Below are 23,033 nucleotides of genomic sequence, written 5' to 3'. Positions count from 1 at the left end.
GACAGTGTTTTGGTACAAAGTATATTATTTAAAAATAATAATAATAATAATAAAAATCCAAGGGAAAGGTGCTTCTACATGAGCTGTTTGGATTTTTCTCAGATCTGTATTTGGAATACAGTTCTTCAGGATTCTTCAGGAGCAAGGGAGTGCATGGACCAACTCTGGGAATCTCTTGCTGGGATCTGTTAGCTGAATATCTCCGTTGTTCCCTCTGACTCAGCAAGTGAATCTGGAAGTGAAGGAAGGTGAAAACCACGTGGAGTGGAATCCCTCTGCTTAGCAGAGCCCTAGCTTTATTCTAAAGCTGAAAAAGTCAAAACAACCAAAAAAAAAACCCCTGTCCCCAAATTACTTGGTTATGTTTAGAATTAGCTGTGATAAAGCCGATATTTTTTTTGAAAAACCAGGGTATTGCCTAGTCAGAAAGAGCCTTGCAGCGCTTCGGTGTTGTGTGAGATAGTCTTTGTCTAAACACACTTCACAGAAACACTTTTTCACGGCCAAGTTGTTAAAAACATTATGCAATGCCTTCTTTTTGTGTCACAACTAGAAATGTCTGCCCCACCTCGAGAGAACACTTTGTACTAAATATTCACACACTGTCTCTGTGAACTTGCACTAACTTATACCATATTCTCCTCGAGAAGGAACAGGCGGAGTATTGCCAGACCGGTTGAATGTCACTCCTGCTTGGGGCACAGCATCTTTCTCGAGGGCTGTTGCTCTGCTCTGCCCTTCCCGCTCCTGCCCTTCTCCTGAAGGGAGCCCAAGAGGGAAGCTGCGGATTTTAACGTGAGCAGCATCGTGGTTTTATCTGGTTTGAAGGGAGGGAAGGAGATTGCAGCGGCCCCAGGACCCCCTAGGTGGTTGTGCCTTCTGAATTGCTAATCCTAATTATACACCCTCTTTTTTTATAAAATTCTGGTTTCTTTTATCTTCCGGCTGTTTTTCAGATGGAGCCAGCTCTTTCGCTCACGAGACTGGTGTGAAATTTGGCACTGAGATGCACAGCTTTGATAGCAGCTTGTGCAAAACTACCCCTTGGTTTAAGTGCATCATGCAGAACAGTCAAAGCTCGGTTTAAATGCATTGTGCAGAACAGTCAGACAACTTTATTTGAGGAAAGAATAACTTTCTTCCTCAAGCAAGATTCCCGTTGACATCACCACGGGAGTTAACATGCACTGCTCTGAAATTAGAGCCAAAACATCGGGTTTTTGGACACGGACCCCTGATCTCTTTTGCATCAGAGAAAGTAAGTAGGGCAGAGTAATGTTCCACATGTGTTTGTGGTTATCAGAAATGAGTTGGGTCTCTGCGGCAAACCTCAGAATCTGAAATAGCAGATGAGCAAGGTTTGAGTGTAGTTAGTTCTGGTTTTTTTCCCAGCGAGATGGTAATGGTCAGGTGCTGCCCACACAGTTTGTTCTAGCTTTAAGCCTTCAGCATGGATCTGTGGCCATCCCTGCTCCCAGCCAGCCTGGGAATAAAGGAATTGCCCCTTTATTTACTCTCCACAATCCTAAGAGAAAGGGGGCACGTTAAGACACCTAGGGAACCCAAGCTAGATAACCTGGATGCAAAGCAAAAATAAGGAAGACAGAGAGAAAATACACACAACATCCTGAGATTTGTATGGCACTAACCAGCTTCAGAGCCGGTGGGAATTTCTCCTTGTCTTTGGTGGGCCTTTGGTGGGCCTTGTCTTTGGGTGGGTTTTACACGTTCGGGAGCGCGTTCCCACCACGCAGAGCAGCACAGAACAGCGTGTCCCAAACGGCTCACCCAGATATGGGGAACGCGAGCCCCAAAAGCCACTCCTGCTCGGCCAGCCCACACCTATCGGGCGCTTTCAGGCACGGGCTTGCTGGAAATGCCTTTGCACAAGGCTGCACCCTGCACACAGGCGGTATCTGGCCCTTGCCGGACAGCAAAACAACCACAGCAGGCAGGTGCCCGGGGGGATTTTTGAAAGGACAATTATATACAGCCAATATTGCCGTCTTGCAGCAATCCTCTGGCTCGGAACGCTCCTGTCTCGACCTGTAGGACACAGGCGAGAGCTCTGGGGACGAAGGGACGTGGTGGCGCAGCCCGTGCGGAGCTCCTGATGCAGGCACGTCCTTCCAGCACCTCAGCGCTGCATCCCATTCCAACAAACCGCTTCCGAGCTAACGCCCAAGGCTTCCCCACAGAAATACCACGGATACGACTCTGTAATAGTGCCCTGGATCTGATTTTTACACGACGACTTGCACAACTCCCCTAAGAACAGCAGCTGGCTCTGAAACTTCCCCCCAGCCCCTGCATTCTCCAAAGTTACACGTTTCTCATCTCGTTAGGTTTTGAAAGGTCCATCTCCACCCCGGTGGCTTCATCACCACGGCCCTCGCGCGGGGCGAAGAGCCAGCGCTGACACTAATGTGATGTAGGACGAGCTGCGGTAGCAGCTCGAGCGCTGCCTGCTCCAAGACATACACAGGACTCGTTCTTGGCTGCTCTCTAAGAAACTTGCTGCTTAATGGGAAAGATATTCACTGCTGGGAGAGATCCGGGTCAGAAAATATGGCTCAGTGGATGATACATTCTTGGCAAAGCAACAGACGGTCGCAGACTCCGTGGGAAAACGAAACACTGAGCTTAAAAACACAAAGGCTTCATAGAGGACAGCAAGATTCCTTGTACATCCCCACTTTGGAAGAAAGGTACAATGAGCTCTAATGCTAAAAAACAGAAGCTGAGGGGCAAAGCGAGAGCAGCCCTGGATTCGTGCATGGGTGCAGCATGCAGCTTCACCACTCCACCCTCCTCATCCTCACTGCCACCTCTGGAGGGTGGCGGGTCCTTCCCACAAGCGAGAGCTGTCGGTGGGGATCCCAGAGGAACGCACTGGTGGGTCCTGGTCCCCCGGGTTTGGATGTCCTTGATGGACACAGGCCGAGGGGCCACTGATCTAGCACCGTTCACTGAAAAGCTTGGAAGCACTGAAACACTTTGAAATTCATGTTAATTCTCAAACACTCCTTGACATTTCTAGCACAACCAATGTCCGTGTATGGCCAGGGAATGTGAAGCACAGAGAGCAAACAAGAGTTTCTCAGCAGCCAGGGCTATAACACGGAATATACCTATCTGCATACATCCAGTGTCACAGCACTGTGACTTCTGGCCAGGACACAGAAGCTCAGGCTCCTCAACACCCCTCCACTGACCAGGCAAATGTTATTTTGGACCACAATATCCATCATTAATAAGGCTGAGCAATGCCATACACAGCGAGTAGCTCATTTGGACTCAGAGGGATTATTGCAACACAAAATCCTTTCAGAATAATGTCACAATTTGAATTTGGTGCTATGTTGTGTTTTTTTCTGTTTTGTTTTGTTTTCAGCCTCCCACTGAACCTCTTTACGTTATTCAGAAGATGCTCCCCAGCACTGGGGCTCTAATCAGCACACAGAAAGGGAAGCCCAGGATCATTTTAGCAGATTGCTCCGCTGCAGCTGCAGCAATGCAGGCTACGAGAGGATGATTTGAGATGAAAGGGGAATTGGCAGCAATTCCAAAGGCTGGTGACGTTTCTGTGTATCAGCAGCCGTATTGATTAGCTTCACCCCATGTGCCATGGGCAGCCCAGGAACGCGACACTCTGTCTCCTGCTGCTGTCGGAGGGCAGCAGAGATCAGGGTATTATTAGAAACAGATTCCCACAGTGTAATCGTAGCAATCGGATGATCGTACACATGCGTATTAAAATGGCAACAGATGAATTCCTGGACAGTGCCAGGAGCCTTTTCACATGGGGGAGCAGGAGAGGGCTGGACTGAACAGCGCGGAAATTCAACGACCCGCAGACGCAGAGCTTCTCCCTCCCAGGGCGTCCTCGGAAACGCGTGCGGTTTGCTCCAGCGCGGCAGGGAAGCCGGTGACGAGCAGAATCCCCCTTTCCGGGACGCAGACACAATGCTGTGCAGAGCAGTGTGTCCACACCAGATGTGGCCCAAGACCCGCTAAACCTCAGCAGCCTCGAAGCAGGGCTGCCTGTGCAGAGCAGATTGCGGCAGCGTCGCGTAAAGCCTTCACAGGCCCCGTAAAGCGGAGGAGGGTGTCTGGGAGCAGCAGCCATCGGGCCAGCAGCCCGGCGTCGGGCTCAGGGGCCACACGTCACCCCCCGGCTCGAAACCTTCTCCCCAAGAGCCATGGAGCAGAACCTGGGGTGAGACCAAACACGCAAAGCATCCAGGAACCATTGGGGTTGGCGTTGGAGGCCATCGGGGTCGGCGTGAGAGGCCATCGGGGTTGGCGTGAGAGGCCATCGGGGTCAGCGTGAGAGGCCATCGGGGTCGGCGTGAAAGGCCATTGGGGTTGGCGTGAAAGGCCATCAGGGTCCACGTGAGAGGCCATCAGGGTCCACGTGAGAGGCCATCAGGGTCCACGTGAGAGGCCATCGGGGTCGGTGTGAGAGGCCATCGGGGTCGGTGTGAGAGGCCATCAGGGTCCACGTGAGAGGCCATCAGGGTCCACGTGAGAGGCCATTGGGGTCCACGTGAGAGGCCATCGGTGTCGGTGTGAGAGGCCATCGGGGTCGGCGTGAGAGGCCATCGGGGTCTGCGTGAGAGGCCATCGGGGTCGGTGTGAGAGGCCATTGGGGTTGGCGTGAGAGGCCATCGGGGTCTGCATAAGAGGCCATCGGGGTCGGTGTGAGAGGCCATGGGGTTGGCGTGAGAGGCCATCGGGGTCTGCGTGAGAGGCCACGCGGATACCGTCCGCTTCCCAGCCAGGTATCGCCCGTTAGCATTCAGCCACAGGTCAGGAGAGCACAGTTTTATTCCACATAAACCCGCCGATGATCACAGCCCATCGTAGGAACACTACACGGCACAAACGACAGCCCAGATAGCTCCGTATGGCCCTTTGCTGTGCTTGTTTGGGAGGACAGCACAAGGGGTGCTGTGGCAAAGAGCTAGAGCATAACTTGCCCCAGGTTAGAGTTTTCTTTTAATCCTCTTTGAGTAGAATTGGTTTGAAGTTTATTCAGCACACTTGCACTTTCTATATTTAATGTTATAACATGACATATTGCTGTTGGGAGCTTTTAAGTGCCTGATCTTTTTTTCTGTAATTCTGTTAAATTCATGTGCACTTATACTGCTCACCAATTTCACCAATAGCTTTTGCAAGGAAAGTTCCTCTCTGTCCAAAGTTAGTGTACCACTTATCAATTTTATTAAATATCTTTTAACGTTGTAATAGGTAGACAGGTAAAGAGAAGACTCTAAACTACCTCCTCGGTATCGTTTGTCTTTTTCTCCTCTTTCATCATGTTTATCATCACCTGCTTCAAGGTACACAGAGCTTTTAACCTAATAACCAAACAGCAGACAAGAAGCTTTTCTGAAAACATATTAGCATGCGGCATCAATCCACACGATAGCAATTAGCAGTCGCCAGAGTCCAAGAAAATTGAAGGTGCTGGGATGTTGCTTCACTGCCCGATGGAACGGCAAGATAGAGGCCTACTCCAAGGGGCGCAGTGGTGGGCCGTGAAATCTGAGCGTGAAAACGTTGCACACAAAGCGTGATCTTCCTTTCTGAAAGGGTTTCTGCTGCTTGCAGGCTTTCCTACGCCCGGCTTCCCAGGATAAGAGCAGCCAGGGACTCCTACGGCCTTGTTTGCCGGCGGGACGAGATGCCCCTCGTGGCTTCCAGGCCCAAGCAAAGCGGCTTTGGGATGGGAGGCCGCCGTTTTCCCTGCCAGACGTTGCCACCCGTCTGGAGCACGTAGCAGCTCCGCTTGCCTCCTCCTGAGCCGCTCGCTCTAGCCGTCGAATAGATCCGAAGGGAAATCCTGGATATCTTCGCAGGTGAATTTCCATATACGGCCACGGAGCCACTGGCGGTGATGTTTGGCGTGCAGATATATATCAGCATGCCAGAACTTCCACGGCAACATGTAACTAGTGTACACAAACACAATTACACACGCGTTTATGGGGAGAAGGTGGGAGAGTGACTCGAACATGTGTCAACAGCTTCCCAGGGTGAGGATTTCAAAGAGCTGTTTGGTGCAATAAAGATTGCTGCTGAAGACACCATTTTCCACAAGGGCTGCTTTTTTGTTTTTGCTTATGCCAGCTGAGCGCCTGCTTTAATGGGAAAACGGGAAGTCTCTTTGTGGGTGAGCAGTAGCTGAATCTGTGGGCTATTCACACCGCTGAGAGCAGCACCTAATTTCAGCTACGGTAATCGAGTCTGGTCTCCGTGGATTCCCTATATAGACAGAGGGGAGAGAGAGGATGATTTATGAGAGCCAGTTTTGATGCCCGGAATGGCCTTCCAGGGGACCCAACTCCAACATCCATAAGGAGACCTTAAGGGCTCGTGTCTTCTAACAAAGGCCTAAATGTACGTGCAGGAGATCCTTCACACCAATGTACGTCCTGTAGTTGGGGCAAAATAAATACATAGATTCATAACTAAAGAGATAGATAAATACCTGGCATGATAGGCCAAAGATAGACAACTGCAAGACTTTTCCTGAAGCACCTGTTCTAAGCATGGAAAAGACCACCCTATGAGGGCAAGGAACAGCAATGGCTTTTGCTGCTGAACATGGAGGTTGAGGCGTCGTTCACCTAACAAAAAAAGCCATTTGCAACGTACGCTTGGGACAGCAACTCTACCACATTCCTCCGCAGCGCCCCATGGGTGACGCAAGCACCTTGCGCACGTAGGAGTGAGGAACACAACACGCTCCGGCAGCCAAGGGATGTGGAAAGGGCTCTATAAACGTGCGGCCTTCCTTTATTTTTAATAACTTCCAATGCTGTTTACTGCGGAGTTTCCTAGGAGCCAGGTCCAAAGTAATTATGGGTTAGGGGAACCTTCAGTGGCTTTCAGAGTTGCCAGAGATGGGAGCAATAGGAAAGCACGGCCTGCCTCCCCTTCCAGATACAACCAGATAAAGCAGAGCTGTATTCTGGGAGAGGGAATTTGTCATTATACTCAGCCTGAACAGGCTAATTTTTCTCCCTGTCCTTTTGAACTCTCACTCTTGCATGTGGAAGAAGCACCTGCTCAGAAAATGAGCTACCAGACTCGGTGGCTGCTGGGTTTCTTTGAAAAACAGATCTCGTGATACCGACTTCTTCCATATTCAGCCTTCCTTCCCCGGCAGACTCCTCTTTCAAATGCACAGTAAACAAACCCAGATCCATCCCATCTCTGTGGATGTTACGGCAGCAGATAAATCTGCCCCGAGCTGTTCTGGGTCCTCAGTTTCGTGCACGGCTTTAAATTCTATCCCTCCAAAATAGCCGAACGCCAGGGATGGGTGCAAGCTCACTGGAGACACAAAACCCATGAGTCAGGCCAGGCGTTTTGCAGCGCTTTACGAAAAGGTATAAATAATAGGTATTAATTATTAAATGATGGCCTCTGGGGGATGAGACGGAGACAATGTGTTTGGCTCAGGCCCAGCGAGCAGCAACGCTCTGATGTATGTGAAAACGTTCACCCTCCCGTGACGCCGGAGCCTCCAACAAAGCAGGGAGGAATGGAAGTTTCTCCTGGAAACAGAGCGGGAACAGACCCATGGCTCGGTGCAGAGATAACAGCCTTCCAGCTGACTGCTTAGCCTCAGTCTGGATGCATCCCACTGTGTGAATCTGCCGGCGCAGAGGGGGAAAACGCGGCCACGAAAACCCTTGCTCAGCAGACACAGGACCCAGGCCTTTCATTTTAAAGACAATATTATTTTTATAGGCAGCCTTAGCCAAATGCAGGGGTCCTGGTGTGTTCTCGCTCCCTTCAGTCTCTGTATCTGCTTGGTCCGGCTAAAGATTGAGTAAAGATTTGGGGATGAAATAGAGTGACTATGATATGTTCACGCATTTTGTTAAACCGGAAAAAATCACACACAAGGCTCCCTGCTTATAGTTTATTTATTTATTTATTTATCTATTTGCTGCCTGTGGGGTGCAGGACAGCGAGGCCTTCAGAGCTTAGAGATTCAGAGCCTGAATCTTTTCCAATTTGTGCCTGTTTTATATTCTTCGTATCATGAAAGTCTCTTTTGATAAACCCCAGTAGAAAGGAGGTGAAAACCCACTGATCTCTGCTGAGGTGAGGATCAACCTAAACCTCCTACGAGCAAAGATCTGGGCAAATGTGGTCCTATTTCAACAGAGAGCGAGCTCTAAGGGGGTAATTTAAAGATAAAACAAGTCAACGAAGGAGAGGTTGAGGAATGACTTGGACCAGTCCTCTGGGTTTAGTCACAGTTGGCTGCTCTGGCATATCCTGTAAAGGACTTTTACATGGGAGCAGCCCACTAGCTTCAAAACAGCAGGCACTTAAGCCTCAGAGAAAATATTAATGCAGAAAAGCAGTATTAAGCACCCAAAAAGCAGGCGTCACATTCATTTCCCTGTCCTTCGCAGGAAAAGTGTAAAATCACACATGCAGATGCACACAGTTTAATTTTTGACAGTCAAAATGTTTTTAATGCTAGTGAGCCCGAAACCTGTGTGCATTGGGTAGGTATCAGTGTCGTTGCTGCATTTTGCCAATAAAGCCAATTAGCTCTTTTAATCCCCAGAGCGATCCCTCTTTTCTGGCATCTATTTCTGTGGTAAAAGTGATTGTGTGTTTTTCATAGGCAGGTGACACGAGCGCAATGAGAAACGCAAAGAGCATCTTCCCACACTGGAAAAGGGCATGTGGGGGCAATGTTTGCTTTCTGGCATGCAAAACGGTCAAATTCAACATCAGCTAGAAACGCTGCAATAAAACAGACGATCACCCAAATACTGTGTGTGAAAACAGACGTCCACACAAATCCTGCGCGTTTTCCACAAATGAGCACAGCCGCAGAGATCATCCCTTGCTTTTCGTGCAACTCACCCATTCACCATTATATTTTCTTTAAGCAAATTGTATCTCTGAAGGGGAACACGGGGACTATTTCAGGGCGTTCCTAGGGCCCACCGTGGGCCTGGGCCTTCCTCATCTGCCTCCTGGTAGCGGTCACAGTGCGGGAGAGGAACGGGCCATTTCCCAGCTCAGGATGCAGCAGCACAGCCCCTTGCTGCAGAAACGACACTTCTTGCTCGTGAAGAAGCATGGGGAAACTCTACAGATCAGCTTAAAAGGCTGGGATGGCTCCTTGCAGGCAAACAGGAGAGAAAAACCTACCGCAGGCGCTCGCTGCTCGGGGCCCTGGGGGAGGCCTGCGGCGGCGCGATGCCACCGGCACGGTGACAAACAGGGCAATAAAAAGGTAGTAATTGTGAAGGGGGAAGAAAGTTATCTGATCCACTCGCACACTGAATTACAGGCCCAACAGTAACTTGCACAAAGCAGTATCTGAGCGGGGCGAAAGCGGCCCCGGGCGCACAAGGCCTCTTTGTGCCGCTCTGCCGAGGGCTGCCAGGCCCTGTTTTCATTTATTTCTTTATTTTTGGGTAGCGCAAAGTTGTAGCTCTGTCTGCAACTCAGACCGAGAAAGAGGGACTCTCCAGAGAAGTGGCCTAGCTACGAACAGCGCATGAACAGTCAGAATCAGAGAGGTGTAAGCAACAGCGTGAGGCTTAGCTTGTAGGGGAATTTCAGCATTTCTTGATCATTAGAACCACAGAGAGGAAAAATCTCAGTGTAACCTGCAGTCGTCCTGCATATGAAGACATTCATATAGAAAAAAAGACTAAAAGAGACTTTTGCAGCCACAAAGTAGGGGAGAAGGACGGGTTGGTTTGCAGCAGCGGGTTTGCACTTTGCGCATCCCTGAAGTGAATCTGCAAAGGGACAACTGAGAGAAATTGAGCTCCACAACCACCAGTATGGGAAGAAAAACTCCAGGAATTCCCTCCCGCGCGACGGCATTCAAGGGAGCGAGCCCGCACGCCTCAGAAAAGCCAGGCTGTTGCCAAGGGATTTTGCATGAGGAATTAGCGCTGCTCGGAGGAGTGCGAACCACCGCGCGAGCTGCAGCGTCTCTTAAGCGCGTTTGATTTTTGGTGGTAGCTGCAGCCCTAGAAGGGTTGTGGCCCAGGGCTCTGCATAGAGAATTTGCTGGGAACTAAACAGGGCTAAACCAGTGAGTTACGGAGGAAATGTTCTCTGCCCAGGGGATTTCCTGCCAAAGGGGACAGCAGGACCCTGCGCAGCAAAATATGGATAAATATGGACAAAATATGGATTGCAGCCAATGTGGATATAATTACATCTGCTGTGCTCATGTAACATTCCACAACTGGGCAATTGGACCAATGCCATTTGCATGCAAACAGATTGCAAACAGCAATCAGTTGTTCATTTAAATGCACTAAATCGCCACTGCCTGAGCAGAGAGCAAATTGCCTGGCTATTCCGTAAACACAGGAAAATGAAGACAAAATTACTCGTTGGAAACTCCTGACAATCTGCTTCCACTGGGGAGACAGGTCTTGGCACTTCTGATGCTCTTTGGGGCTGTGTTTCATACGTTAGATTTGATCTGTGATCTAGTTTAGATTCGATCTGTTGATCTCTCGTCCTGCTGTTCCTCTCACTTTTACCTGTGCTGAGCAAAGCCTGGGATCTTGACCAAGATCTGGGAAGGGACCTACTCTCTTTGAACAGCAGTTGCATTTTGGTGCAGGAGTTTGCATTAATCCAGAAATATTTCAGGCATTCATATTTTAAAATCTGAAACTAAATCGCACCTCCACTTGCAATGGACACTTTGATATTTAGCGAGAAAAGGGCATGATCTTCTTATTAAAATATTCTCAATTTATTAATTCTTATGCATCACTGTTAGGCGTAATGTTGGTTCACTAGGAAAACCTGTCCAAAGCAGTTGCATCATCATCATCATCAATATGATTATCTCTGTTTATTAACATCTGCTCACAAAAACAAGTGCCTGATGAAGGCAGCAGTGGATATTGTTGAAAACTCCATGAATATCTCACTATTAATTATTTGGGGCTTCCCCATAACGTTGTTTCTGCCTGTCTCTGTCACTGGAAGCTCAGTGTCCACATAGCTTCAACTTCCAGCCATATTACCCCAAATAAGTGTGTGTGTATAACAGATTTTCAGCCAAGATCTTCCTGCCTGCATTCAGGACTTGTGTTGCACTGAGCTGCTCGTCTGGGCAGTTTGGGGAGGCATCTGAATTTCCCTGACCATCTCGACATGCGGATATGAAACGTCCTTATTGCAGTTCCTCAATATTGCAGGGCTTATTAAGTGTAAGAACATTCATATATGCACAAAGAAAACCAACCGCAAAGGCAAATAAAAATGTTGCTAAGCCTCCAAAGTAAGCTCAACTGTCTTAAGACGTGAAAAGGCCTTAAAATAGATATTAATAGAGATTACGGGCATGTGTTTTATCACCTCAAGCAGCCCATTATGAGCCTGCAATAACAATACTCATCACACAGCACTAGTACTTTGTGCCTCGGAGTTTTCTACTTGCACCCAGTCCAGAGGAGTTTGGTACCTCCTGCCTCCACAAAGGGAGGAGAAGCACAAGGAGGATGGCTGTGGAAATCAGCTCTGCAATAGATGAATTCGGAACCGTGACATTAAAATGGAACGCTGGTCTTCAAACATTTTAGCACTTTTCATTTTAAGCGTGCCAAACTCACAAGCCAGGCCTCTTCAAGGCAAGGGAGTGTCTTGAAACGAGTAATTTTGAATTATTTCCTTATTGGCTTTCTGCATTTAGAGCTTTTATTGAAGGAAAAGAAGACAGCGACGCTGGCGAGCCTTGCTCTGCCACGGGGAGAGCTAGAAACCTTCCTGCTTTCCTGCTGACAGCGGAGGTTCTCCCAGGGGACGGGGTTTTGTGAGAAGGAAGCGCTCTCAGACCCGAGGGTATTCGGTGAGTGTGGCCAATACATCAATTCGGATACCCATTTCTCAATAAACTGCTCATAGCTTCGTGGCTGCCACACTTGTCAGCTCTTTTCTCTCGCTGCCTGGCTGAGTAACATCATTAAATTACAGCTGAAGCCACAGTTTTCAGCCTGCACTTGTGCTAAACTTTGCTGCTTCTCCCTCACACCTGAGGAAGCGCCAGCGTCCCCGAGAGCTCATTATTTTTTGCCATTTTTTATTTTTATCATTTTTATTGCCTCTTTTCACAAGCCTTGCCTTCCTCATCAGACATACCCGTGCTAAAATACAGTTTGCAGGTGCTGCTGACGAGTTACAAGTATGTTGAAACCTGATGTATGGTGTTACCTCATTGAGGTAACTTCTGCCCCTTCGAGGATATGGGGTAAAACCACAGAAAAACGGGACTGTTTTGGCCTTCATGAGCTTGTTAATCCACAGGGTAGACATCCTATAGCAGGAATGAGTGTTATAACCCAGCTGCAGGCATAGCTGGGACTCAGACAGGAGCTCCTCACGAGGCAAAACAAACAAATAAAAACAGTATTCACTTCCAGCAACCCTGTCCTTGCACAAATAAGCCTGAACAACCAACCCGAAGGCCTTTTGGATGCAGGAGGTTTCTAAGATCCACCTAAAACAGCTGCAGTGCATCTCTGTGTGTGCAACTAAATGAGGTTCTTTGCAGCTAACACATCCAGAACTGTTTAAGCACAATTGTGTGACTCAGGAGCCATTAAGAATCCCAAGAGATAGGGCCGTTGATGCAGTTACATCTTCTAGCTTTTGTAGCTATGACTCTTGTAAAAATAACTAAGAAGATTTGTATAAAGCGGTAAAAAAAAATTGCAGCTCAAACAGCAGCTTTGCATGTTGCAAATGAAGCATTTTATGCCCTTGCAGCTAAAACCGATGGAGTCAGGGCCTTCCCAAAGGGCTGTGAAAAGTCAAGGCATTTTTGTGGGCTTCCCAAAATGAGAGAAACAAGTGCTTGGTCATTCTGCACGCCCAGAGGTCAACACGAACAGAGAGCAGCAGCAATACAGAAGATGCGAGTGCTGCGGATGCTCAGGAGTTGTTGTTGTTGCCTGTTGAGAAGCCAGAAGAAAGTACATAGGATTTATTCAGCCAGCTTTGACAATACTCACCTTATAAAACCACAGCCAAAAGCGATTCTCACATGAAGCTTTTCGTGTTCATTAGTGAATTCAGTCACACACTTTCTGCTAGATAATGCTGTAGAAGGGGCCACTTCAGCCATAACGGCCCGAGATAAAATACAGCTTTACTGAATTAAAAAAAAAAAAAACTTCATAGAATTCATAACGATGTAAATTCAGTTTCATTTTAGGAGGGGGAAAGTCAAAACATTCTGTCAAGATAGAATATGTTGGTTTGACTTCCTGTTTCAATTTGCATTTTTACTTTTTGTATTTGGTTTCCACGTGAAGTTTAAACTAGTTTATATTATATTGACAATAGCACAAATGAGGGGCTTTGGCATTAGTGAAATGAAATGATCTGACAGGTTCAAAGAACATTTTAAATTCATCCAGCAGATTATTTCAGACCTTCAAATGGCCAAATCAACTGCAAAAGCAAAAATCCACCGACAACCAAGCACTACAATTTCTCAGGAAAGTGAATACCCAGTTTCTGATCAACAGTGTTGCCAGACTCAGCAGAGAAGGAAGCAAATTGCCTGAAGTTTAAACATTTGTCTAGTCTTTGATTACAACATGCTTCTTCCCCACACACTGAGCAGGGAAGCCAGGAAAGGCTTGAAATTTTTTTATTTATAGAAATATTTATTTTTATTTATAGGAATCATTTTCCAGTAAGCATTTCAGTTTCTGGAGAATTATGAATGACTGAATTTTATGAAAGACATGGATGTAGATGGTAAGAACTACTCCCTGCCATCCTCAGTCCCCAAACCAGGAGTCTGTGAACCACCAGACTGTATGGATTTGGGGACAGAGACTTTCTAAATCACCCTGAGACACCAAGATGCCTTTGTTTTTTTTAAAAAAAAAAAAAACTTCAATTTGGGCACTTTTAGGAAGGCTGCGCCCTCTCCCGACAGGTTCAGATTTGGCACTGGTGACTAATAAAGCTGCTGGGCTGCAGCTAACTCGGGTCAGCTCTGAATCTACGATTTACCAGCCCCAAATGACTTAAAACCTCTACTATCCTATATAGATTGGAGTTTACATTGACATAAATGTCTTAAGATTGCACCGTTTCTTCACCCTGCTGCTCTGTAAGAAAATAAATCGCTTGAAAGTACTTTAAAAACAAAAAAGCTATTAACGTACATTTGTTTGAAGGTTTACGGAATAACGCTCTGGAAATCTTGAGGTAACAGTGTTCAGAATTCATGTCATTCTGAAAAGGAATCCTGCAGGTGTTGGAAGTAGCTCCTTGAAAACAAGGCTGTTCTGTTTCACAGAACAAATACTTAATACGGTTAATTCTATTATAAAGAGTCATTCTGCCTTATTAAGCAGATGCAATTGCTTTCAATAAGCAAAGCTTACGCAGGAAGGATTAAAAACCTCACATATCTTGTCATTCACGTTGTTTAAAAGAGTGAAGATCATTTTTCAGGCGGAACATGCACTTCTTACCCAAACTGGCATTCAAGTTACATGAATTTTACAGACTCGTGACCACATACTGAGTAAAGCTGCTGGTCCTGCGTGTTCCTGAACACCGCCAAGAAAGAAGGGAAGAGAATTTCCCTCTGGTCAGATTGGCAGAGATCATTTGGAGATATTTATATATATATATATATATATATATATATATATATATAATATATATATATATTTGCCTTTCTTTGTGGTCTAGGACATGACTTGCCTCCTCAAATCACAACAAATTTGCTTTTACCTGGGGCCTAATCACTGACGACGTCGATCTTTCTGGCTCTCTTCGCCGTGCTTGTGATACTGCTCTTTTCCACTTCACGTTTGTGTTGGGCACTGCAGTTCAGATAACTGCCCAAGTTGTGCAGGTGGCAGCATGTATATTCAGCCACATCATTCACAGAATCACAGAATAATTCCTGTAGCAGCTGTGGAAAAAGAAACACCTGTTGAAATAGCCCCTTTAATTCTATTTTTTAACAACGCCGTTACAAGTGTGATTAACTCTTATAGCTAATGACCATTAACTACCTGCTTCCCCATTGTTTTTTTCTGCCCTGGCAGTTCCGTGCAAATTTTATGATGAATTTCTGACATTATGCTGAAAATAGAAAACAGCCACCAGGCAGCAAAACATCATGTCCCACAGCCTCATTAACACTCACCCGTGATTACCTTCAGCTATTGTAATGGGATCCCTAATGTAATTGAAACATTGGGCTACAATCATAATTTCCACAGCCTTGTCAAAGGCTTGGCTTATTTATTAAAAAGCAGAATAGTTACTGCATTTTTACCCCCAAACCCATCTAAAATTTCACATGTGGAGTGTGAAAATGTGTGTGCATAATTCTGTTCTAAGCCTTCCTCAGCAGACCTACTGTGTGTTTAAATATTTGCTCAAGTCTCTGTAGGTAGAAAGCTTCGATATTACACTGCCATTACTATTTTATTAATATAATTTGCATAGTTTTAACTGCTGTACAAGCTGGCAGCCTTCATACTTTATTTAAACCCAGGCTATGCGCTTTTCAATACCTAATGCGCTTGGAATTGTGGCAATATCTACCTATACAATGCAAACAGGTGTAAGAAAAAAAAAAACATATACATATATATATATATATATATATTTTTTTTTTTTTCCTCAGCTTCACACAGACAGGCCCCGGATAATCCACTCGCATTAAGTGATTTGCAAACGCTGATGTTTGGAAGTTTATCTCACAGAGAGGAATAAAAAGCGGAACTGCGGCACACACTCTGATTTAAATTAATTTAATTTAATTTAATTAACCTCCTCAGAGACCGGGGCTGCCCCCTCCCGCCCGCCGCGGTAACAGCTGCCCGTACTCAACATGGCGGCCGCGCCGCCTCCCTGGAGGCAAGATGGCGGCGGAGGGCGCTTGCCAGCACTCAAGATGGCCGCGGCGCCGCCGCGGGGCTCACGGGCGGCCTCTCCCGGCCGGGGCGGCGGTAGCGCCCTCGCCGCTGCTTCACTGGCTCCTTCACGCGCTCGTTTGCGGCCCCGCTCCGCTCCCGGCCCCGGCGGCCGCTGGAAGTGACGCCGCTCCGGGGGCGGTGTCGCGGGGGCCGCCGGGAGGCGCAGGCCCGAGTGGGCGGCGGCGGGAGGGGGCCGGGCCGCAGCGACGCGGTTCCTGCCGCCGTGACATGGGTTCCCCCGCGATGGCGGTTGCCGCGGAAGGCCTCAGATAACCGCCCGCCGCCCCTTCTCGCCGCCGCCATGCCGGGCCGGGCCCCGCCGCCGCCCCTCGCGCTGCCCGCAGGTAAGAGCCGCGCTGGGGCGGCCCGCGCCCGCCCCGGCCTGCCCGGGGCCGCGGCCCCGCCGCCGGGGCCTGCCCGCTGCTCGGGGCGGCCAGCGCCGCTCTCGCGGTGTGCGGCCCCCGGCAGCCCTGGGGCGGCACCGTGGCCAAGGCTGTTTCCTTCCCCGCTTAAGTATATATATATATATATGTATATATATGTTTACCACAAAGCTTTTCTGTGCTGGCGCGAGGCTGCTGCACTGCCCAGCGCGCTCGCCACTCGCCATTACGAGCGGCAGCTGCTGGGCCAAAACAACTCCTCTTCGCCAAGCCCTTTTCCTCGCCCGAAGGTGAATCCTTGGCTCGCCCGCGTCCCTCCTGGAAGCCGCTGCCCCTTCCTCCCGGCTCCCCGGGCCGGCAGAGGCCTCTGCGGGACCAACTTCTCTCCCTAAACCGGCCGATCCAGGGGAGGAAGCAGCGTTAACGGGAGCTGCTCCGCGGTGCCTGCAAGAAGTTACTTGCTTGGGGCCTGCTTTGCGGCAGGACGTTTCCTCAGAGCCGATTCCTCCAGCTGAGGACTTTGCGGCGCAGTGAATTTGCTGGGTTTTTATTTTAGCAGGGCTTGTCCTTAGTGGTTGAACTTCCCCGTGAGCGCTTTCTGCTGGGTATGGAGGCTGCTCCATTAGCCTGCTTGAGGCTGGGAAATGTTACGGTGGGCTGTGTTGCCAGCGGATGCACAAGCCTGCAGGTGCACCTGATGTACAGGTAACTTGTCGTAGCGTCTAAGCGTAGCAAATCCTGGAACTGGGGATGTAGCTGGGGGAATACAACACTACAGGGGGGTGCGAGGAGAAGGTGAAGTAACTGTGCTTGCCTTTCTTCCTTTTTTATTTTCTCCTCCTTCCTAGTAAACATCCCTTTCACATAGGTAAAAATAAGCAGTATAAATGCGAGCGTATGAAAGTGTAAATTGAAACGCCATGTAGCATGAATAGGGTGTTTCCATTCCACGTGATACTTACGTAAAATATACATTGTGCGTCCTTTTAAGGTCTTATGATAGGATGACCTCTGCTTTTGACATCTGTAATTTGTTTCTAAGTAGGAAGTTAAAGGCTCTGGGCTTCAATGGCTCAGTTTGGACTGTGATTTATTTATTTTTTGGTAATCATGGTTTCACTTCACAGATTTCCAAAAATCTGGAGAATTCAGAATTTTGTAGTGAATCAGGTGATTTTATGTTTACATTATTTTTCTATTAAGGCAAGCATGTGATCTTGTGTTTGTATCAGCAACTGCTTTAGTAATTTACCAAGTTAATGTCCGCCTTTTAACACCCTAATTTCTTGAAATAATTCGTGTTCTGAAACTGGAAGTACTTTCAAAAGGCTGGTCTTTCACAGGGGTAATAATAGGCCAGCCTAGATGGACTTCAGTCAACTCTGCCCTTTCCTTTTGAAATATTCATGGAGCTCCCTGCCATGGCAAGCGTGTAGCAATAGCGTTTGGGAAGGCTGTGCTAAAGAGAGCAGTCCTAGACCTGCTGCTTCTCGGTGCACTCAGCATAACAATCTTTCAAATATTCATTATCTTTTTTTCTATAAAGTGTTTGTTCCTTTCAGTACTGCTCTACTATCCGTCGAGTTAAACCACGTCTCTGTGAATCCTTCAGTGCCATCGGTGACAGGGTGACCTTTTCCTAGGGACCAGGAACACCCAGCTTTTCTGGGCAGCCCTTCTAGGTGGAGTGTCTTGCTCAGATCCTATTCATCGATAAGTTTTAGAATTTTTATTTGTTTTGCTTCCCTTTGTGCAGAAAGCAGACTGTGCGGGCTGCCCTTGTGAGCAAAAAAATAGCAGAACAGTGTCTTGCTTTAAAATGGACAGCTTAATTTCTGGTGGGCTTTCTTTGGATGGAAAACAAGTCTTCTTACTGGTATGGTAGATGTGCCTTGTGCATTGCATTTTTAATATGGGATAAATGGTGGATAACGCAAGTTTGTTCTTGGTAAGTGTGTTTAACTTAAATCAGTCTGTGTGTGTGTGTGTGTTTCTCACCTGCTTGTGCTTTATCCGTTGAATATTATGTTTTTTCACTTAAAAATAAGCCAGAGTTTTGCAGTTGTAGAGGGTAAATCCAGACTTTCTCTGTCTGTGTAACTGTATCCTGCCAACTTCTGTGAGAACCTTTCAAAATATTAATATACCTCCAGGCCATTGTAATCTGCTTTTTACTGTAGGATACATTAAGCTTTGACAGGTCTGTGTGTAGCGTGGAACATACTACTCTGTAAATAAACCCATAGGAACAGTTGACTTCAGGTAATTTAGTTCGCATGCTTTCTAATCCAGCATCTTTTCATCTTAATTTGGCACGCATTCCCAAATGTCATTTTTCAAGGTGACACATAAATATACTTTTTCACTGAGTTGAAAGATATTTTTAAAATTAAAGAAATGACATTGAGTTTTGCGTTATTTATGACATCTGTGTTCTTTTACATGTTTTATGGATGTGTACACATCCACACATCCGTTGTGTGGGTCAGACACAGAAATACAATGTTCCTTAAAGCCCAGTCTTAAAGCTGATGAGCTTTCCCAACCCTGCCCGAGTTAAAGAAAAGCTCTCATAACATTTTCCTCACTGTCTGTTTGCAGTTTTAGATACTGGCAGCATCTTTATCTGCAGCTATGAAAGGAGTGAGTCGGTTCATTCGGCGTCGCAGTATCCACTGCTTTTGGTCATACTAAATTTATAAAATAACCTGGTCTTGTTTTAGGGAAGTGATAATATTCTTGGTTTAGAAGAATTTCATGAGCTAACACTGTGTTTAGACTTGTGATTGTTTTCAGGCCTGCCTTGGGTTGCTTTGCTTAGTCTAAATGGAGAAAAGTGAAACAGCGCAGCTAGTGAGAATGTACATTTTACTTAAAATTGTTTCTTGACGTAATCTAACAAACGAGGTGATGAGAGGAAGCACTGTCAGAGGTTTGATTCACATATAGCCTAACCATTAGTCTGTGGATTCTTGCCTTTTCCTGGCAGCTTGGCAAAGACTTGGGTATCCGGGATAAGGGCCTGAATCCTGAGGGATGTCTCTGAGGTTTTTACTTTAATGTTCGTTTTACAGTGCAGCAGTTGCTAAAAGGAGGTGTCTTAGAGTATTTTGTGTTTGCTGAAACCATGACAACGTGTAGTGGTGCTGATGGATTCCAAGTGTTGGGCAGTAAGAATTAAGGCTTATGACGAGATATTTTATATATAGATAGATACATTAGCCATCCTGGAGCTGAAGAACATTTTTTTCCTCAATTCATATATGTCCAAATAGGTGTTCTACAACTCCTGCTACGGGTAATGGACATTCTGGCTATAATAGCATTAGATTCAAAATTGAAAGCACTGATTTTTGGTGAGGCTTTATGGAGCAAACATTTTCTTGCTGTGTTATGTTTAGAGGTAACTTCTTCTGGAAATAAAAGTGAGCTTAATAAACTTAGGAGCGTATCAACTGCACTTTGGGCAGCCTTTCTAGAATGGGCTTTGATTGCAAGAATGCTGTTTTAAAACATAAACATTCCTCACTTCCAGCAGCCCTTCTAGAAATAAGTTCCCAGATGCACTGCAGAAAGACCATAAATCCGTTATCCGTTGTTAATACGTCAATAAAAGGCAGCGTTATAACAGAAGGAGGCAGCTTTTCTGACTGCAGGCCAATGTTCTGCTCTAACAGCAACAGTTTGGCTGATATTTGTCTTAAAGGAAATATTTTGCTCTGTGGAGAGTTTCTTCCTTTGAGTTTTCATGTCTCAGATGCTTCTTTCCTTAGAGATAGCTTTTCCGTGGCCTCCCTATTTCTTAGGTCTTATGTAAGAATCAAACCTGCTATTTCAAGTTTTGCCGTAGCAAATGCACAGGCAGAGAACTATTAATATCTGCTTTTGTGAGTTGGAATTGCATTGTTCTCCTCATCTTTGTCAGCCCATTGCTGCTCTTCTGCAAAAACATGATGAGCAAGGATGGGAACCTTGTATAAGGAGAGCAGCTGCTCTACCAGGAAGTGCTGCAAGCAAGTAATAAATTATCCTGGCTTCATGGTAAGTGTTTTAGAATCCTGGATAGCGGCTTGATAGATACAACAGACCTAAAATTGTGTGTTGCCAAATCCTTTTGCTATCAGAACTTGAGGTCAATTCAAGGATGTAATATCCTACCTCTTTTCCAACATTACCAAGTTCTGTTTTCTGTCTTCTTTTGAGTGTCTATGTCCCAAGCTAACTTGAGCTACATGCTTAGCTGCTGCTGAACTTAGTTTACAGCTTTTTTTTTTCCCCCCTAAGAGCTGCTATAGCAGAATAGAATCTAGCCAGTTTAGCAATGCTTTTTAATTGTCGTTGACATGTATGCTGTTGATGAATTAGGTTTACAAAACAACTTTATAGTGGCCTAACTTACATCAGCATTACTGAAATTTGTTCATGAAATTCCTTCATAATGCATATCAAAATACGAGTATAACAGCACATGTAAACAATAAGTTAACTAGTGTTTTCAGCTGGGTTTTGTTGTTCGTTTGTTTTCAATTTTTTACCAGTTTTAACTGCATCCTGCACAGTTTGGGTCTGGGCCCATTCAGTTGAAGTTCTGGTTTACAAAATTATGTAGCTGACAGTGTGACTGAGAATATTGTTATAAAAGATGAAGCCATATATGCATCTTGGAGAGTATAACAGTTGTGAGACAAAGCAGGGACTAACAAGAGGATTTAGTGAACAAAGTTGATGTTTTCTAAGGCCTCTGTTTTTCCACCATATGCATGTGGAAAACTTAGACTTAGGAAACTTAAACTTTTAGTGTTGCATCCCTTTGGGCTCTTTAAACAACAATTAAAATAATTCAACTAATACAAGATGCAGATTGGAGAATTCAGTCACAGCTTTGATGCTGCTATAGGTCACGGTTGGTCCTGTTGTGGCAACATCTGGAGTGGGATATTGTGCTGCTGTACTGCTCCTGTGTAAGTCATCCCGGTGATGTTTGCACAGTGCTTGAAATGAAAATTGAAGAAAGTTTCTGCTCCTTTGTGGCAGGTGGTTACACAAGTGAAAAAATTAGGTACTGAGAAAGCTCTTGTACAAGTTTGAGTTTTGACTGTCTGCTTCAGCCCTCCTGCCTGTCAAATAATCCAGTTCTGTGCTTGCCCTCACTGTCGTGCTCTCTTCTCTCCCTTATTGATCTTAACTGGCAAGAAAAGAAGTCTCGATAGGATTTATCCTCTGCTGAGACATAGGCAGCAAAACAGTAGATGGTCAACAGCAAAGGTGCTCTCCTTGCTCCTGGTCGGAGCACACGTGGAAGCGTGCCCAGGAGTTCAGGTTTGTGGTGCATTCCTTCTCGTGAGGTCGGGTGTGGAGCCAGTATGGATATACTGGAGCGTGTTCACGGGAAGGTGCTGAATCGGGAAGCTCCCACAAGCAATCGTTTTACAATAGATGTAACATGATTTTGTTTTTTCCCCAAACCCGTACACATCTTTTGGGGAAACAAATACAGATGGTTTTTTCTTGTCAATGGGAAAGTGCAAAACCTCTTCAAGACCTTTGATTTGCAGTATTTATTAGGATATGTCGCTCAACTGCAGTTAAACTTTTTTTGTTAGTACTTCTGGCCTCGCTGTTATATCAGAGTTGTGATGACTGCAAATTTTTGAGGCCAAGACTTACTAAATTTGTTGAGTAATCTTGGCCTGTATCATGCTTAAGCCAGGAGGTCCCTCAGCAGCCTGTGCTCTCTAATTATTACCCGTGAAGTTATGATAATCAGGCAGGCCACATTACACTGACAGAGCTAGTGGCTGTTTGCTAAGCAAGAGCTGCAGCTGAGCAAAGTCCTTGTCAAGATTTTAGAAATCCTGTCACTGCAGCGATCCAATCTGGAGCTATTTGTTTGCTGAGCTCAGTAATGCAGCTGCATTCAGTGAGTTAGTCTTTTGGTTCTGCATGACTCCTCATCAACAGCATTAAGGTTTTGGGGAGAAGGGAAGCTGATTACATGTCTATCTAGATTTTTTTATTATTATTTCTTGGTTATAATTGCTTGTGTGACTTGATGATTACTCTGGCTACTCCTAAAGAAATCTGGTATGTATCCATTTGGAGCTATTTAAAGTTAGTCCTTATTACTCATGCCGTGCTGAGATTTCAAGACTAGATTCTCAAACTTAAGAAATTTTGTTTTAAAAACAAGAAGTTAATTTCCTGAATTTTAATCACATACTGTTTTTTTAGACAGGATTTCATTTGGGCTTCTGCCTCAAATTTCTGTGTATTTGCCTATTATTATTTCTTTCCAAAATGAATCATCAATCTGTAGAACTGTCACTTGCTGTGTTAATCTTTTCTTTCTTAAAAATGGCTTGGGAGATATGTCTTAGGTGGCCTGTGCATCTCCACCTGTTAAAGAATATATAAGCAGTATGTTGGTTCAATTTGGTGCTGCTGAAATATGCTGTTCAAATTTAAAATCTTATAATTGCATGATAGAAAATTACTGTTGAGGTTGTGGTGGCTTGAATTATAGCACTGGGGCTTGATCAAGGAGCTTCTTATCTAACCGTCCAGCATTCTTCCCAAGAAACTGCTGTATTTTCTTTCAGGACTCGTTTTCTTCTTTCTTTCCAGCCATTTCATAGTTTCTGTTGAAGCCTGCTTTTCTTTTGGG

General features: G+C 46.0%; 1 protein-coding gene across 2 annotated transcripts in view; it reads left to right on the top strand.

Annotated features, from left to right (window-relative positions):
* The first annotated feature begins 16,188 nt into the window (after nucleotides 1-16,188).
* Nucleotides 16,189-23,033, top strand: part of AFTPH (aftiphilin) — a 32,594-nt gene continuing 25,749 nt past the window's right edge. For both annotated transcript variants that reach the window (XM_088521265.1, XM_088521264.1), the window contains exon 1: nucleotides 16,189-16,330. The gene's annotated coding sequence lies outside the window, so the exon portion shown is untranslated. The remainder of the gene's footprint in view (nucleotides 16,331-23,033) is intronic.

This window comes from Tinamus guttatus, unplaced genomic scaffold (assembly GCF_059628265.1).
Source record: "Tinamus guttatus ecotype Peru unplaced genomic scaffold, ASM5962826v1 Tinamus_guttatus_pri_ptg000116l, whole genome shotgun sequence".
Classification (NCBI taxonomy): domain Eukaryota; kingdom Metazoa; phylum Chordata; class Aves; order Tinamiformes; family Tinamidae; genus Tinamus; species Tinamus guttatus.
Note: the sequence above shows the minus strand (reverse complement) of the source record. Positions and strands in the feature narration are given on the sequence as shown.